The sequence below is a fragment of the Dromiciops gliroides genome, chromosome 3 (assembly GCF_019393635.1).
Source record: "Dromiciops gliroides isolate mDroGli1 chromosome 3, mDroGli1.pri, whole genome shotgun sequence".
Taxonomy (NCBI): Eukaryota; Metazoa; Chordata; class Mammalia; order Microbiotheria; family Microbiotheriidae; genus Dromiciops; species Dromiciops gliroides.
Window position 1 is genome coordinate 325778071 of NC_057863.1, and position 19349 is coordinate 325797419.

The following is a 19349-nucleotide window of genomic DNA, read 5'->3' on the forward strand; positions in this document are numbered from 1 at the left end:
TGTTATTGTTATTAGATATCCTGGTGAAGAAATGCATTCTACCAATCCAGGTCGTGACTGTTCTACAATTTACGATCTTAGAGAGTTGCCTGGGGGCACCAAGAGATTGGGAATTTTGCACAGGGTAACAATGTAATATATATCAGAGGTAGGCCTTGAACCCAGGTGTCTCTGGTCCCCAAATCAGCACTCTGTCCAATATGCTGGATTGGTAACATGATAGTAATAGGCCTATAATTATTTTTCCTGGCACTAGTCTATTCCCGCCCCCCCCAGCCCAATTTCTGGATGTACCTGAGATCCAGAAGGAAAAATGTGTCAGACTACCCCCACTGTCTGAATTCACAACATTTGAAACAATGCCCTGAATTTCCAAAGAACTCTGTATTAAAAGCCTATCTTAAAGTTTGGGTGTTTAAGCAGTGTTTATTAGTTTTCTCTCCATTTCTCTAGGCTGTTCTATTTTCTAACTAGAATCACAGATTTTGAAAATTGGAAGGGACATCAGCCCAAACCATACCCACAAGGAATTCTCACTATCTCATCCCCTAAAATTGGGGATCCAGTTTCTGCTTGAAGATCTCCAAGGAAAAGGAAAACAACCACCCCTTAAGGCTTCCATCCTTGGACAGTTCCCATTACCACACTCCTACCCTGCCAAGAAGCCAAGTCCAGATTTCACTTTTTTCAACTACACTATTCCTGAAGCCCTTTCTCCTTCTGAGATTTTTGTTATTCTAGGAACTTTAAATTTGATGTTTTAATTAATTTTTAATAGGAAATATCTATGTTTTATTAATATATGTTTGTGTGTACTGAATGTACACATATGGTGTCATGGAGCAATACTGGACAAACAGTTGGGCAATCTAGAATCTTGTTTCCTTTTCGTCACTGATAAGCCTTGATACCCTGACAAAGTTGATTAACTTTCCTGCTTTTCATTATCTTGATTCATAAAATGTTTTTCTAGGTGGCAGTTAGCTCTGGGACTTTCTTCATTCCTCACTGAATGGGATTTCTTGGGGTCATAATAGGAAAGCTAATATCCATCCCATCTATAGTAAAAGTGCTTTAGGAAAGTATGAAGTGCTATAAAAAATGTAGAATATTGTCCTTATTACTATTGCTACACTTTTGGTCAACCTCATAATATTTGGTTACAGAATGAATTGAGTTGAGTATGAAGTTTTGAGAGGTTGAGAGTTAGAGTGTCAAGTGAACTTGAGAACTCATGACACGATCACTCCAAAAAACATTGAAATAATGCCATAGGACAATGCCTGGAGCAGCAAAACCCACAGAAGAATGTGCTGAAATCATCTTCTAACCAAGAATGGCTTGGAAGGTCAGAAGGAGGGAGCTGCTGTGCTGAGACAGGAGTAGAGCCCAACCCCACAGTCACCCTGACACAGATCCAGTCCCAGGAAGGCCTCAGCAGAGAAGCAGATCCCTAGAGCCTCTGAATCAGCTGTTGTCTGGAACTAAGCTCACAGTCTGGTGAGAGGGCTGAGCCCTTGGCAGGGGGGAGACTACAGGGGTCTATGCTGGTGCTAAGGCAGAACTTGGGTTTTTCACCCCTGCTGGGAACCAGGAGGTAGGCTCGAGTAGCAGTGGCCCAGGTGGGGGAGGGGCACAGGCTCGTCGGAGCTGACAACCACAACACACAAAGCTGGTCGATTGGCAATTTGTTCTGGGGTCATCTACAGAGCAGAAAACAGGTCAGGTGAGTGAAGAACCTGATCCTCCTTAAATCATACTACCTGGGACTTCTGAAGCTTGGGATACTGCAGCCTGGAAACAGTTCCTCACTTTAAGGAGCTAAAAGTCAAGTAAAAGAAAAGCAAGATGAACAGACAGAAAAAGGTGAGGACCACAGAAAGTTTCTTCAGTGACAAGGAAGATTGAGGTGCACCCTCAGAGGAAGATGTCAAGTCAGGGCCCCTATATCTAAATCTTCCAAGAAAAATATTAATTGGTCTCAGGCCATAGAAACACTCAAAAAGGACTTTGAAGATAAAGTTAGAGAGGTAGAGGAAAAATTGGAAAGAGAAATGAGGGTGATACAGGAAAGACACAAGAAAAAACTCAACAGCTTGAAAAGCCAAATTGGCCAAATGGAACAGGAGGTTCAAAAGCTCTCTGATGAAAATAATTGCCTAAGAATTAGGATTGAGGGGCAGCTAGATGGTGCAGTGGATAGAGCAGCAGCCCTGGATTCAGGAGGACCTGAGTTCAAATCAGGCCTCAGACATGACACTTACTAGCTGTGTGACCCTGAGCAAGTTACTTAACCCCCATTGCTCTGCAAAAAAAAAAAAAAAAAAAAAAAAATTAGGATTGAACAAATGCAAGCTAGTGACTTTATGAGAAACCAAGACACAATAAAGAAAATCCAAATGAATAAAAAAATAGAGGGCAATGTGAAATATTTTCTTGGAAAAACTACTGACCTGGAAAATAGGTCCAGGAGAGAAAATTGCCTGGGATCCCCCTGGTTCCAGGGTGGATGCTTTGTCCATTGTGTCACCTAGCTGCCCCATGATGACATCTTTAGGGTAAAACTGAGGGGTGAGGGGAATGCACTGGAGGAGGGGGAAGGGCAGAAGTGAAATCCTTCATGAAAGAAACAGGAAAAGGCTTATGGAGTAGGGGAAGAGATGGGGGGGGGCAACAGGGCAGTAAATGAATTTTACATTCATCAGAAAAGGCTCAAAGACCTTAAACTCAAGGAGGGATTAACACACACACCCAGTTGAGCAGAGTAATCTATTTAATCTGGGCAGTAAATAAACCTAACACTCACCAGAATTGGCTCAAAGACCTCAATCTCATCAGAATTGGCTCAAGGAGGGAATAACACTCAATTGAGTGGAGTCATCTCTCTAGTGATGAAACATACTATCTATCCCCTTAGAAAGAACTGATAAAAAGAGCATTTGTGGACTGTACATATATAACCTGGTTGCTGTTTTGTGGAAGGGGGAGGAAAGGGAGGGAGGGAGAAAAATTTGGAACTCTAAAGTTTATGAAAATGAATGTTGAAAACGACCCTTACATGTACATAATTGGAAAAAATAAAATGTTTGTTGCAAAATAAATAAATAAAAGAAAAAGAAAAGTACCTCATAGTACTCCACCTTAATCAGAAAAAGATACCTCCCTGGGTCCCTTTGGAGGGGACTATTTTATTTTTAATCAAGTCACCACAAATGGTGAAGTGTGAATAATCCTAGAGAAGGCAAGACTGTATTTTTTTGGGGGGAGGGGGAGGCAATTGGAGTGAAGTGACTTGCCCAGGGTCACACAGCTAGTAAGTGTCAAGTGTCTGAGGCCGGATTTGAACTCAGGTCCTCCTGAATCCAAGGCTAGTGCTTTATCCACTGCGCCACCTAGCTGCCCCACAAGACTGTATTATTAATGTTACAAAGGGAGAATTACCAGGATTAGTCACCACTGTTATGAGAATGTTAAGAAATACACTATTTCCCCCATGAATATATCTAGTTTAATAATCTTCCCTAATAACCTTGGTGTAATAAAGTTATTTTGACTGATTAAAAAAAAAAGAGAGAGAGAGAGAGTGTCAAGTTTTCTCCATAAGTCAGAGTAAAGCTGAGGTTCATTTGTTTGCTTGTTTTTTTCCCTCCCTCTTGAAGCCACAGCTCTATATCACAAGAACTAGAGAAAAGTGAGAAAGATTGTATTTGGCAATGCCTTTGGCTCTTAGATAGCCTAATGGAGAATAATAGGGCTCTTTGGAACTAACTACAGGCCAGGATTCCTGGTTCCAGCTTATCCTGGGACCTATACTGCTGTTAGATTTTTTCATTCTTATAAGGTACGGTTGGTTAGGAGAATGATTCATGAGAAAAATGATAGAATTAATTTCATACCCTTCTTTTCTGAATCACTTATAGAGCACATCTGCTTTGTTTATATGTCACAAGAGGATTTTTCTAACTAGGATTGCACATTTGAAGTGAGAACTGAAACTTACTGGTTGTTGTTCTATTATCACTACTATTAAAGATTCTGTTTCTTGAATTTAGTTGACATTTCAAAACCTCCTGCTCTTAAGTAGCTTGCAATCTATCAGAGAATAATATACATGTAAACAAATAATTATCAGGTTTTTCAACAATAATGACTGAGTGAGAGGGGTTTAGCCTGGTTCTCCTTTACCATCTCAAAACTGCAAGAAATGCACAGATCGAAGGAAGAGAATGACAACTAAAAACAAAGGGGAGAAATAAATTAATCATAAAGAAAATAACACATACATACATGAATAAAGGAAACTAGCATAGACTAAAAACAATGAATAAACAAGCAAAAAGAGAACCAAAACAAGGGATACATAGTATGAAGTAAAAGAAAGTGATGCAGAGGGATAATACTTCAAATAACCAAAAAATGCTTTATGTTACCATTATAAGAACAGGTGATATGGTTTAAAAATATAAAATAAAATTCTAAAGAAATAGGGATGGGAATGAGATCTCTTAAATTTGAATTAAAAAATAAAATGCGAAAAAGTAAAGATTAGAAGAGATGAAAGGGATTTTCTCTAAATGAATGGAGTCTCTGAAAGAGGTTGGTATATTTTCAACTAAAAAAAAATGCAGAGATGGAAGAAAGGGTGTCAGAACAAAATTCAATAAGAAATAATGAGCAGGATGCTCTCAAGAAAACCTGTAAAGACTTACATGAATGGATACAAAGTGAAATGAGCAGAACTGGGAGAACATTGTACACAGTAACAGCAATATTGTACAATGATCAATTGTGAATGGCTTTGATCTTCTCAACAATACAATGTTCCAAGATAATTCCAAAGGACTTATGAAAAAATGCTATCTACCTCCATGGAAAGAATGGTAGAATCTGAATAAAGGTGGAAGCATACTTTTAAAAATTTCCTTATTTTTCTTGTTTTGGGTTTTTTTTTGGGGGGGAGGGGACAGTGTTTTCTTTCACAACATGACTAATATGGAAATATGTTTTGAATGACTACACATGTATAACCTATATCAAATTTCTTGTCTTTTCAAGGAAGAGGATGAGGAGAGAATGTGATTTTGAAACTTAATGTTTTAAAATGAATATTAAAATTATTTTTACATGTAAGTGGGAATAACAAAATGTTAAATATCTCAAAAATAAAGAGAATAAAATTCAAAGAAAATAAGGTTTGAATAGCACAAGAGATATCTATAACTCAAGCAAGTGACCTTGGAAATGGAATTCTGTAAAACAAACTGACAATTATTGATCTCCCCCCAAAAATTATAATACAAAGAGCCTAAATAACAGTCAATATAGAATAATACTCCTCCCTAAAAAATTAAAAAAATAAAAAAATAACAATGCTTAAAGTATAATTTGATAAAACCCATGGATCACTACCAAAGAAAAGCCTTAGCAACAAATCATTCAGAAATATTGTGACCAAGATCTAAAATTACAGCATCAAACAACAAATCTTGTAAACAGGCAGGGAAATTCCACTCACATACTAAAGAAAACGATCTAAATCTCTAATACTATTCCTTAATCATGAGAAATTATGAAAAAAGGCTGAACTACGTTCAAAAAAGGGTGCTAATTTTTTAATGAAAAATAGCATACCCTGTACATTTAAGCTGAACCATTCATTTAAAAATAGATGAATTTTAATGAGAGGAGAGAATTTTTAATTGTTTCTGCAGAACTCAAATGTGAACAAGCATACAAATATTTACTAAGCACTTATTATTTGCCAGAAACTGTACCTAGCAATGGACATACAAAGAACTGCAATAACAGTCCTTGTACTCAAGGAGTTCACAATATAATGAATACAGATCATCTGATATAATATATAATCTTGGGACAGGTAGGTGGCGTAGTGGATAGAGCAGCAGCCCTGGATTCAGGAGGACCTGAGTTCAAATCAGGCCTCAGACACGACACTTACTAGCTGTGTGACCCTGAGCAAGTTACTTAACCTTCATTGCCCCGCCAAATGATGATGATGATGCTAATAATAATAAAAAACTCAAAAGGAAATCCACTTAAATAAAAAAGAAGCAAATTATTCAAAACAGTCAATGTTTATATCCTTCAGAAAAGAGATAAGGCTAAGATATCTCACAGAGCTCTCACATAATTTGTGGGTCAACTAGAGAACAGAAAGTACATATTTTTGCATGAAACCCTCAAAAGATTGAGGAATGACCAAACAAAACATACATTGGAGAAGAGAAGAAAAAAATGAATTTAAATGAATATATTTTGGAATAGGGTGACATCTTTTGTGGGGGTTGGTGGTGGTAGGAGAGGAAATAGGGTAATCCAAAATCACATTCCCATTTAAACTGAGTAATGGAGGAGAAAACAAAGTTCATTTTTAGACATCTTACCTTGTCTGAGGTTCTCTAGGAGAACAAAGATAGAACTTTTACAGATCAAGTGTATGAATGGAGAGTGAAAATTATCTTAGATTTTGAGTATAGTAGGTACATAAAAGAAGTTAATAGGCATAATGTTGGTGGGTGGTGGTGGTGATGATGAAAATACTGCTTTTTTTGGTGATGACTTAGATTATTAGAAGTACTAGCATGGTCTAATAAGAAATAATTACTAAACAACATTACTCTGTATATGACTTTTGGTATGCTCCAGAATTATAACATCAAATATCAAATCATATAAGCAGATCGGAGGAATCCCTTCCTTCACATATGAAATGATAAAATCCCAGAAGCATTCAAATTCCTCATATACTTGAAGTAAATTATTCAATTTGATCTTGGGGGGGGCAGGGCAATGAGGGTTAAGTGACTTGCCCACAGCTAGTAAGTGTCAAGTGTCTGAGGCTGGATTTGAACTCAAGTCCTCCTGAATCCAAGGCTAGTGCTTTATCCACGGTGCCACCTAGCTGCCCCAAAGTTTTCATTTTTAAAAGGAAAAGAAAAAGAAAGATAGAATTTAGGTGTCAGAGTTCATTGGTTAGATAATCAAATCCAGAGAAGTACAGGAATTGAAGTTGTATGAGGACAAAGTCCATTATGATGATATAAAATGGAAATTGAAAAAAATGAGAAAACTAGTAGGATTAAAATTTACCAGGAGCTTTTGTATACCTAAGAGATGAGTGCTGAAGATAAGTCTTCAGTTTCTCAAATGTACAGAAAATATTGAAAAGTATCTAGCCCAAATGGCAATTTAGTAGATGGACTAATTTGAAATTATAGCTTTTATAAAATGATAAAAAAAATTCATTGTATCACTACCATTATTAACAACAAAAATTTATGGAGCACCTACTTAGTGCAGGAAACTACAAGTTGTTTGGGATACCAAAAAAAAAAAAAAAAAGGACAAGACAAAAATCTTTATCTTCCAGAGGGCTTATCATCTATTTGATTAGACAGAAAAATAGAGAAAAATAAATGAATGAATGAATGAATGAATTTCAAAGCAAAGTAGCATATTTTTTTCTTCTTACTTTTTTCAAGGTAGTATATTAATTTCAAAATATTGTATCTTTCCTCTTCTGACACTAATGACGGCATTCAGAATGATAGTTATTTTTACTTCTAGCCAATTTAACTTCCAACCTGAGATTTCATCCCATTTTTTGGAAGGTAAGATAAATAATGAGAAAAGCCCTTTATGGGAGACAGATTTGGCACCGTTGGGGAGAGACTTAAGCGTTGGAAGTAAGAATTTTTTGCTTGGTCCAGCTCTAGAGAGGAGAGGGATGGAGGGAGGGAATAAGCATTTATATAACACCTACTATGTGCTAGGCACTGTGTTATATTTCTTTATTGTTTTTGTTTTGTTTGTTTTTAGTGAATATTATCTCAGGTAATACTCAGAGCAAGCCTTTGAAGTAGGTGTTAAAGAACCAATTGCATTTCAGAAGAGGTCAAATGAAAGAACATAAATAACAAAAGATTCCTTCCTTCCTTGTCTTTGCATCTCAGTTTTGCCCAATAATGAGACAAGAATATGGGAAGAGAAATCTAGCTCCTAGGAATGAGGAGGCTGGAATAATTATTGTGTTCAATTTTTTTTTTCTGAATTATCCTCTTTATTCCCTCAGCTCGTCCCACACCAAGTGAGGATTACATGAGATAATGCATGTCAAATGCTTCAAAAATGGTAAAGCATCAGCCATATGTGAACTATTATTATTTTAATCTAGGACAAAATAAAGTACAGCATGGCTTCTGCTGGTCCAACTGAGGGTCTGATCCTATTAGATTTGCCTGGCAGAACTGGCACCTCCAGAGCACAGGAGACCTTGTTCAAACCTCAGCTGTGATAACCTACAGGTCTTGTAGACACAGGTAGCCTAACAAACATACATGAGGCCTTTTAATTGGGTTAGCTGGCTCTGGCAGTTAGAACAGAGGTAGCTGAATTGACTGTACTTCAATAAGAGGTGCTAAAAAAGACCTAGCCTCTTTTTGTGGAAATGCCCTTTTGACATGGTATACTGGGTGCTAGCATGAACACACCAGACAGAGTAACACATGAGGCAGGGTATTCAGGAGCCATCCATGATCCAGCAGGGCGTGCTGCTCTCCTGTGGAAAGCATGGTTGGCTGGCTGCAGCAGCTCTGAGTTTTCTCTCAATCCCCCAGTTCCTGGCTGAGCACAGCCATTCTGTGATTTATGTTACATAGCGATGCCTCCAGGCAGAAAGTGCTGCCAATAATCAGCCACTATGGGGGCCTGGGAAGACGGAAAAGATTTCCTCGAGTGTTTCTCTTTCTCTCTTCTCTCTTTTAGCCTAAATGTTCAGCATCTTCCTCCTAATCCATTTTAAAGCTGAGATAGGAAAGCAGCAAATGAAAGCCAGCCATGTATTCTTTCTCCTTTGGCCCCTTTCCCTACTCTGGCCTGGCCCCCATTCAAACTAAAAGGTGGGTAGAAATGTGTGAATTCCTAAACTCTCTGAAAGGAAATGACTGCATTCAATGAAGTATTATTGGTTCAAGAAAGGTAAATGATAGTGATAAACAGCAACAATGGGAATGTGAGAGGATCAAGCAAGGGAATCTAAGAACACAGGGAAAGAAGGATCCAAAGGGGCCTAGAACTTGGTATGCTAGGAAGAACAGAGCAGAAGAGCAGGACTTTGAGTCTAAGTTCTGCTCCTTAGCCACTAAACTAACCACATGTCTTTGGGCAAGTCACTTCACTTCTATGAATGTCAGTTTCTTTATATGGAGGGGTGGGGAGAGAGTACTGGGAGCAGTTCCCTACCCCATTAGGGTTCTTGGGAGAAGCAAATAAGATAAAAGATGCTAATAATTCATGTATCACCTAACACAGCACTATATAAAAGTAAGCTATTATTATGAGAGGGGAACAACTATAGAAAATGGGACCAGACCAAGGGAAAGCAGGGGTATAAGAGAGAGAGCAGTACTGATACATTCTGCCAAATTTAATAATGAGAAAATTATAAATATGTTTATTTCATTATAAGAATATATAACATAATAGGCTTAATATTCTCTTTCCCAGGTGGGTAAAAGGAAAAAACCATACATTTGTATAGCAAGACTAGGGTATTTAGGTGGCTGAGTGAATAGAGTGCTGGGCCTGAAGTCAGGAAGACTAATTTGGCCTCAGGCACTTACTAGCTGTGTGATCCTGGGCAAGTCACTTCTAAGCATATTTACCAAGGTTTCTCATCTGTAAAATGAGCTGGAGAAGGAAATGGCAAACCATTCTAGTACCTTTGCCAAGAAAACCCTAAATGGGGTCACGAAGAATCTGACACTACTGAAATAACTGAACAATAAAAATGACAAGACCACTTAGCCTTCTTATGTTGTCTCTGATATTTGATCTAAAGGGGATTGTAGCTTGGGTCTAAGCAAGGAAGAATTCACTTTGGTGTTTGCTTCTGAGTATGTGAAGCTTTCTTAGAGCTATCATTGTGTGAGTGTGTATGTTTGCATGTGTGTACACACACACAAATGAACATAACACTCCAGATGCAAAGATGCAATCTGACCAGTGCAAAATGAAACTTCATTACTTACAGCTCAGTTGTACAGAATGATACTTCATTACTTACAGCTCAATTATACATTTGCTTGCCCTTACTCCTGTTTCATGTGATCTCTGTCTTCTCTACATTTAAATTGACTTTCTCTTTCAATGTTATTGTCTGTATGTGCTCCATAGTGATGTGGTAGTGGATAGAGAACTGGCTTTATGTCCAGGAAGTTCTGGGTTCAAGTCCTTGCCTCTGACACTTACTAGCCGGATGACCTTGAAAAAGTCAATTAAGTTCTTTGTTGCTCAAGGTGACTCTGAAAAACTAAAGTCTCAGAGAAGGTAACCTGAATTGGAAGAAGAGATTCCCATACATGGGAGTTTTCAATGTCAATGATGAAATTATAAATCTTGTCCCTATCTTTCTTTATATTTGAGGCATTGTTCCACATGTTCATTATCTTAGAACATAAGCTCATAGGAGAAAGAAGTATAAATTTATGGACAAACAGTAATTGTTTTGAATAATTGTGATGCTGATAACAGTCGGAAAGCACCTCTGAAGTCAACTAGACCAACTTGTACCTGAAAAAAAATCCCCTTTACAATATTATTGATGAATAATTATTCAGCCTCTGCTTAAAAATGCCCAAGAATGAGGAATCCCTGATTCCCAAGGCAGACCCATTCTTTTGTGGGCAGAGAAAGCATTTGCTTATACAGAACCCAGTCTACATTTCCCAGAATGTCCACTGATTGCGCTTTGTGCTTAGTTGCACTCTAAAGTCAAAAAGGACAAGGCTAAACCCTCTTCAATGTGACAGTTCTTTAAATATTTGAGAAGATGCTATATTCCTCAAAAGTCCTTTATTCTTTGGGATGAACATCCCCAGTTTCCTTATGGGATCAACATTTTGCATCACCTCCAACTTCTTCATAATTCTGGTTTCTTTCCTCATAACATACATCAAAATAAGGAAAGTACCCAGATCAGTCACCTTCATTGCTTTCTGTCCTCCATCCCTGACTTTGCAGACTATTTTCTCTACCATAACTCAGTAGCCTTCTGACTCTGGAAGATAGCTGCTCCCCTGCACAAGTCAGTTCTAACAGGTCAGGTCAAACTGGAACCTCCATTTTAGCAGATTAATTAGGCTAGCAATATTCATTCCTTCATTCTTCTCTTGGCTTCCCTCCTGTCTCTTTGGACTCCTTTCTCCATCACCATCCAGCAGCCTTTTCATCCTAAAAGAGTATTCCAATCGTAGAAAACTTGTCATTCTGGAATGTCCCCTCTACCCCTGCCCCACATCTTTTTTCAGCTTCCTTCTAGGTGTTTCCTTTCCCCATTAGAATGTAAGATTTTTGAGAACAGAGATGCTTGGGGTTTTTTTGGGGGGGGGGCACAATGAGAGTTAAGTGACTTGCCCAGGGTCACAGAGCTAGTAAGTGTTAAGTGTCTGAGGCCAGATTTGAACTCAGGTCCTTCTGAATCCAGGGCCAGTGCTCTATCCACTGCGCCACCTAGCTACCCCATGCTTGTTTTTTAAAAAATTTTACATGCTGTGCTCGCTTCGGCAGCACATATACTAAAATTGGAACGATACAGAGAAGATTAGCATGGCCCCTGCACAAGGATGACACGCAAATTCATGAAGCGTTCCATATTTTTAGCATGTATAAACAAAAGTTGAGAACTATCTTTACATGTAACGGAAAAAATAAAATACCTCATACATTAAAAAAACAAAACAAAACAAAAAAAATTTTACATGCATTTGCTTAACACCAGGCCTGACACATAGTAAGCTTAATAAATACTTGTTAACTTGACTTGACTCCAGATTATCAATGTACTTCTTAAAATGTGGTGCCCAAAACTAAATACAAAGATACTCCAGATCCTGACCAGTATAGAAGACCTCTCCTAATGCAACAAAGGCAACATTAATTTTTTTTTTAAACGGGGCAACGGGGTTAAGTGACTTGCCCAGGGTCACACAGCTAGTAAGTGTCAAGTGTCTGAGGCCGGATTTGAACTCAGGAACTCCTGAATCCAGGGCCGGTGCTTTATCCACTGCACCACCTAGCTGCCCCGCAACATTAATTTTTGATGTGTTTGTTTTTAAGGTTGAACTGTGTACAGATATTTGCTATCCAGTAAAAACTTCAGTTTTATTTTTTTCTTTAATGTACTGTCATCTAATCCCACTTTGTTTATACTATATATGTGATATTGATAATTGAACCCAAGAGTAGGTCTTCCATTATTCCTATTTAATTTCATTTCATTAGATTCAGCATCATTCTAGTTTCCCACAATGGGCTTAAATAAATTTTATTTTCTTAAGAAATACAGTTCCCCTTTCAATCAGCAAAGATTTGCCACTAGTATACTCAGAATGCTCCATGTCCCACAGACTTTAAAGAAAATTCTAAAAGAGCAGTTCCCAAAAATATTTTGACAATGGTAGCATCATTGGACTAAGTGTACTGCCCCCTGAGAGGACTTCCTTCCATAACTGTTTCATCAATGTACCATCTGTGCCTTTGTCCAGTCAGAGGTAAAATAATTCAAAATCCAGAAGCAAAGATAGATCACTAGTGCTATTCCTCTAAGTTGACAACCAGCCACTAATGGCTCTTTGGGTCTAGTCATTCAACCAGTCCAAAATATATGTAATTATATTGTCATCCAGCTTGAGATATCTCTACTTCTTGTCAACTAGGCAAGCATGCGAGCCACTTTGTTATGATGATAAAGACATTATGATATATTGATATATTGATGATGAATGATATATTGTTGTCTTAACTCAAGAGCATTCATCTGGAATGACTAGGAATTGGGGTTCTTCTTCCTGATGTGAAAGCATATGCATGATGAAATTGCAAATAACAAAATGAGTTTTATTTGCAGCTTGGGAATCAGGCTTATTAATAAATAGATGTGCTACCCTAGAGAGAAGAAAAATGAGTTGAATAAGGAAGGCATATGTGGTGACAAGGATTCTATATTCCTAAGAATGCTTCTTTATGTATGTCTTTAGTTTCTCTTACAGTGCTTTTCTTTGTGACTAAAGAATTCTTCATTTGTTTATTCATTGAACAAGAATTCATTGAGTGCCTACTGTGCACAAGGTACTGGGCTAAGTATTGTGTACTGGGCAACACAGCAATGTAGTGTAAGAAACATTATAACAAAATGAATGCCAATACTATAGGCTCAGAACTAGAAGGGGTTCTTAGAGCTCATATTCTCATATAAACCCAGAAGGTGGCTTAGACGTAATTTGGTTTATCTTTCTCATTTTATAGTTGAGCAAACTGAGGTCCGTAGAGGTTGAGTGACTTGGCCACACAGAAGGGAATGAGCAGAATTAGGATTTGAACACAGGGCCCATGACTTCAATTTTAGTACAATTTCCTCTCCACCATTTTTGTCATGAGGTTCCATAATAATATAATAAGTGTTTATAGATCCATTCTTCCTAGGAGTTCTTACTATTTTCAGGAATATGATTTCATTTATACTCAACAACCATGAAATATATAAGGAAAGAACAACTACTATCCCACACACACACACACATACACATTTAAAAAAAAATAATTGACACTGTGTCCATGTTGCCCCCACTGGACGTGCATCAGGAAGCTACTCATGGACCTAATTCTACTGCTGATTAACACAAACCAGCTTTGACATACTCAGTTTCTTGTTATCATTATGATATTAGAAGAAAACATTCAACTATGGTAGGTTCCCTGAGTCCTTTCTAGAGAAGGGATTCTTCTATAAGGGAGGGAACTGGGGACATGGGGATCATTCTGTTGCTGGGCGAGATCTCATCAACAAAGGTAGTATTTTTTTCAGAAGGCTGGACGCTTTCTCTGAAGCTAAGATTTTCTTAACTGACAGTCCCTATCAAATACATCAACATTTCCCTCCCTAGTGAATGAGTGTCGTGCAGGAATCAACCCTCCTGACAGTTGCTTCAAAACTGTCTCCTGCACATGTTGGTTTAGAATTGTGCTGCTTAGGTGAGAAAGCTCCCCCCCACACACACACACCAGGATGACACATTTTCCATTGTTTTTATACCCAGCCCAGGAAGTTGAAAGTACATCTCCACATATCCAGAATCAGCTTTTCCTTGAAATACTTATATCCCATAACTGACTTATATTAGCAGAATGGAGTTAAATATCTGATTGATTCTTAATTATGGAACACAAATGGCATATGTATATGCATGATAATGCTTTTCCTATAGTTATCTTGTGTGTGTGTGTGTGTGTGTGTGTGTGTGTGTGTGTGTGTGTGTGTGTGAAGGAAGGATAGAAGAGATCCAGGACCCCAGGTTTCTATTCTCAACTCTACCACTATGTGACTTTGGTCAAATGGTTTCCCATCTCATTCTTAGTTTGCTTTTATGTAATATGGTATAGTAATAAAGTTAGAGATTTGAAGTCAGAAAGTACTGGGTTCTGATTCTCCTGAGACACATAGTAGCAAGTTACTTAATCCCTCTCTACTTCAGTGACTTCAGCAATAAAATGAGGGGTTAGGGTCAATAACCTCTAAGATCCTTTAAAGTTCTAACTCCAAAATGGAATTTTACTTCTGTTTAGATCTAAAGGACATAAAGTAATAGGAAATGGCAGAGATCACAAAGAAGCAGATTAAGGTTTGGTATAAAGGTGTGGGCAAGTAATGAGCTGCCTAACAAATGTATCTATTCAAACATGGAATGGGTTGCCTTTGGAAATGGTAGATTCCCACCAAGCTGAAGCTGCATGATAGTTTGCTGGGGATATTGGAGAGGGGAATCTTATTTAGACTACATGATCTCAGAGCTTTTTTTCCAGTTATGGTGTTCTATGTTCTGTAATTAGGTAATTTCTACTGTGCCTTCCAGCTTTACAATTTTATGACTGAAGTGAGCCTTTTTGTATGTCTCTTTCAGCTTCTCTCCTTTTCTTTATGTGTCTCTCCCCATCTTGTCCTCTATTTCCTTCATCCTAAGATCTTCCTCCCTTCCCCTCTTTCTATTTCTTCTCCTCCTCCTCCTCCTTCCTCCTCTTCCTCCACCTCCTCCTCCTCTCTGTCTTTCTGTCTCTCTTGATATAACATACAATAAGGTAACATGTCCGGTAGGGCATGGTTCCATGTGTTACTAAGCAAACAAACCCAATATACATTTAAATGGATGTTTTTCCTTCAATGGTATAGAAAGTAATGCATTTCAGGCAAATCAGATAGAGATTATAGAAACTTCATATCAGTCTACTCTATAGCAACTTTTATACATATGCCTAATACCTCTAGGATGTAGATATCTCAGGAAGTAATCACCTTGTCAAGTCATGTCTTTTTTCTAACGTTACTATCACTGCTTAGAATATTTTGGGGATGCTCTCCCTTCCTTCCCTCCCTCTTTCCTTCCCCTCCTCCTTCCCTCTCTCTCTCTTGGAATTGCCTTTATAGTCTATGGCACATGTTTTAGAATATTGATGATAACAAATATTTTAACATTGAGGGTATAAACAAGCTTCTGACTCAGCAATGTTACCTGAAGTCAAGTCTGGTGAATAGGGTAGGTGATCAAGTTATGTAATACTTAATTCAAAACTGATGGGCAATTTTTAAGTAGTAAGACTATTCTTACATTATTCCTAAAATGTTGATCTCTGAACTTCTAGCCTTCATTTAATGGGAAACAGAATAATGGACTTTACACAAGTGAGAACATTTTTAGAAACTGTGAAATGATTTGCCCTATAATCTGTAACCTTTAAAGGTGTGGACATCAATTCCAAAAGAGGAATTTCCTAAAAATGTTTTAAGGAATAGCAGTGCCATTTAAACAAATTGTATATAGACTTGTAAAGTACCCTGAGATCAAATGCCTTGCTTCTCCAATTTCATTATAATCTCATGTTGAATCCTTGGGTGCAACAGTATTAATTTCCATTTCCTCTCTTCTTATAGTGTTGCATGAAAAACAAGGTGACACAATGGATAGATGAATGGTTTAGAGAGTCAGGAAGACCTCTGTCTCTGTGATCATGGGAAAGTTCCTTAATCACTATGTGTCCTATGCAATTGACTCTTTAAAACTATAAGTTAAGGATTAGAGTTGTAGATGTATATCTGAGGACAGCACTTGTAGTACCTACCTTATGTGTGTGTGTGTATATATATATATATATATATATATATATATATATATATGGCTTTTATGAATATCAAGTGAGAATATGCATATAAAGAACTTCCAATACTTTGTCACACAAGCCAAAGCTGTTTTTATCGTCATCATCACAATCACTTAAGCAAACAATCTAATTTTTGAACATCTTTCCTCCAAAATTTACTGGTAATAAGATATCCACAAACCTTTTTTGTAGGGTTATAGTCCAAATTAAATCCATTCTCCTCAAATACTAAGTAGAGTAAGACTTTTGCTTTTTTGCAGTTCAACTATTGGCATACCCAGGAGAGTCAAAGAAAGTGAAATCCAAGCTAAGTCAACATTTCTTTAAATAACATAGCATATTATTTTTAATAGGGTGTGCTCTAATTACACTCATCTGAACCTTTCATATTGCAAATAACTTGGCTCATCTTTCCTATAGGGGAAACATGTGTTTCCTGATTTTGAAAAATCCAATACATTACATTAAAATCTAACCTTATAAGAGGGAATAAATAAGACAGAGGCAATGTGGCATAACTGAAAGAAAGAATTTGGGTATTAATCATGTATTTTATAAATGAAGAGGCAAGACTAAAGTATTGGGAATATCATTTTCAATTCTAAATGTATGATTCAAAAAGTGGCATACATTACTGAAAAAAAAACCTTCAAGATGCAAAAGATTTTACCTATCTTTCTTTTTAAAAATGGAGTTTTCAAATGTTTTTATGGGGAGTTATTAACTTACCTGACAAAGAGACTAGGGACAGAGGCGATTGAAGGGGAGTATCACTAAATGAAAATCAATTTGGAAAATGACTTCTAAGATTATAATTTGTGTTGATGGAAAAAATTAGATTTGATTTATATGCAGCTATTCTGAAGGAAAGACACTCAATGGAGCATAGGTCTTCTGTGTTCCTTGGAAGGCAGAACTTTCTTACAACCCTATGGAATGTCTTCCCTTCTGTGCCACTATGCTTTTTAATTCTAAAATTTATTTGGACCTGCTGACTTACTTTATTTTGTCCTTTGAAGTAAAGTCAGAGGCAGACTATTAAATCGGTGATGTGGTATCCTATGTACTCTGGGGTTTGAGTTGAAGTGGGCCCCTCAATGAAAATGAGCAGTTTATTGCAACAAGTAGCTATTAATTATTTCTGCAAAATTGACCTCCTCCTCCATGATATCATAGGCAATTGAGGTCTCCTTGGTAACTATACCAGATAAATGTGGGAGAAAATATGAATAGGCATCTTGTTTCAATGGGGAACATGGCAAAAAAAAAAATAAAGCTTTCATCTTTTTCCCCCTTACCTTTAGTAACATACTACAGAGGTAATCAGCTTTTTATATAGTTCAGGACAATTGAAAAGTTTGAAAAAAAGGTTTGGTGGGTCACTATCAAAACGCCCCTTATAGCAGGCTGAAATTTGTTCAAAATACTTATATTCCATTCTTTATGAGAAATGTCATTGTCCCCAAAGCAAGTTCCATCCACAACATGTAAGAGGTGATCCAGGCAGTGGTCTAGCAGTTTGCTTGGAAAATCTAGCATAAACACTTCACAGGATGCTCTCCTCTTCTATGTTTCTCAAAGGAACTGAATTGAGAATCTAAATTTTTCAGGATATTTTCCATAAAAAGAGACAGTATAGTGCCATATTGTGTGGTAGATGAAAAGCCTTTTTTTTGTTATTGTTCTTTTTGTTTTGTTTTGTTTTTGTGGGGCAATGAGGGTTAAGTGACTTGCCCAGAGTCACACAGCTTGTTAGTGTCAAGTGTCTGAGGTCAAATTTGAACTCAGATCCTCCTGAATCCAGGGCCAGTGCTTTATCCACTGCACCACCTAGCTGCCCCCTAAAAGCCATTCTTGGAGTTAGAAAGACCTAAGTTGAAATCCCACCTCTGATACATAAGAGCTATATGAATGTGGGTAAGTCCTTTAACCTCCCAGTACTATACAGATTGAAAAAAATTGTACACTATTTGTTGTTCTTTACCAGAGAAGAGTGTTTCCACAAAAGGGAGCTTTCCCTATATTGATAAAAACAAAGGTCAAGTCAACAGAATAAAATATAAAAATAAATGAATACATGTAGTAGGTATTTTGGTGAATCTCTAAAGTCTGACCCAGAAAAAGTGCTTTGCAAATGCTTATTGAAAGAATGAATGAATGAATGAATGAATATTGCCAATCATTAGGTAGATTGTCTATCTCTGAACTAAACGCTACATGGAAAGTGAAAAAAAATTATTAGGTATTATTCTTATACTAACCCACTCCTAAATTGAAGGTCTCTCTAATTAGTAAAATTCCAGAGCTTCCTCTTCTCTCCAGGATCAAATAAAGACATCCTTGTTAAGCTTTTAAAGTCCTTAACAACTTGACACTCCACCTACCTTCTCAACCTTATGTAAAAATGGTTTTCTTGCTATTTCTTGCACTTGACATTTCATATCCCATCTCTATACCTTTCCACTGGACGCCCCTCCTGCCTGGAATGGAGACCCTCATCATGTCTACTTCTTCCAATTATCAAAAAAACAAAAACTCTGTCCCCCCAACCCTTTCCCCTCCCCCCAAAAAAACCCTTTATATTGAATTTATTTGGCATACACTTATTTATTTTCATATTGTAACCATGAATAGAACATAAGCTTCTTGAGGGCAGAGATTTTTTCTTTTCTATTGTATTCACAGTTTTTTAGTACAGTGCCCAAGATTTGGTCATTGATTATGACTTTCATTAAGTAGCTCAACCAATCTATATTTCAGTCATTGATTCTTTTTTTAACATGTGAAATTATGTAAAACATTTCCACATTAGCCATAAAGAAGGAACGGAGGGAAGAGGGAAGGAAGGAAGAAAGGAAAGAAGGAAGGAAGGAAGGAAGGAAGGAAGGAAGGAAGGAAGGAAGGAAGGAAGGAAGGAAGGAAGGAAGGAAGGAAGGAAGGAAGGAAGGAAGGAAGGAAGGAATTATACTTCAATTTGAACTCAGAGTTTATCAGTTCTCTCAAAGTAGATAGGATTTTTTCATCATGAGGCCTTTAGAATTATCTTGGATCATTGTACTGATTAGAGTAGCCAGGTCTTTCACAGTTGATCATTTCAACATTGCTTTTACTGTGTACACTGA

The 19349-nt window shown here is 37.3% G+C and overlaps 1 protein-coding gene and 1 non-coding gene across 2 annotated transcripts in view; one reads left to right on the top strand and one right to left on the bottom strand.

Moving 5' to 3' along the window:
* Positions 1–19349, bottom strand: part of LOC122746158 (limbic system associated membrane protein) — an 842374-nt gene that overhangs the window by 312901 nt on the left and 510124 nt on the right.
* Positions 11571–11677, top strand: LOC122752040. The gene has a single exon (XR_006355845.1). It is a non-coding gene; the product is annotated as a U6 spliceosomal RNA (small nuclear RNA).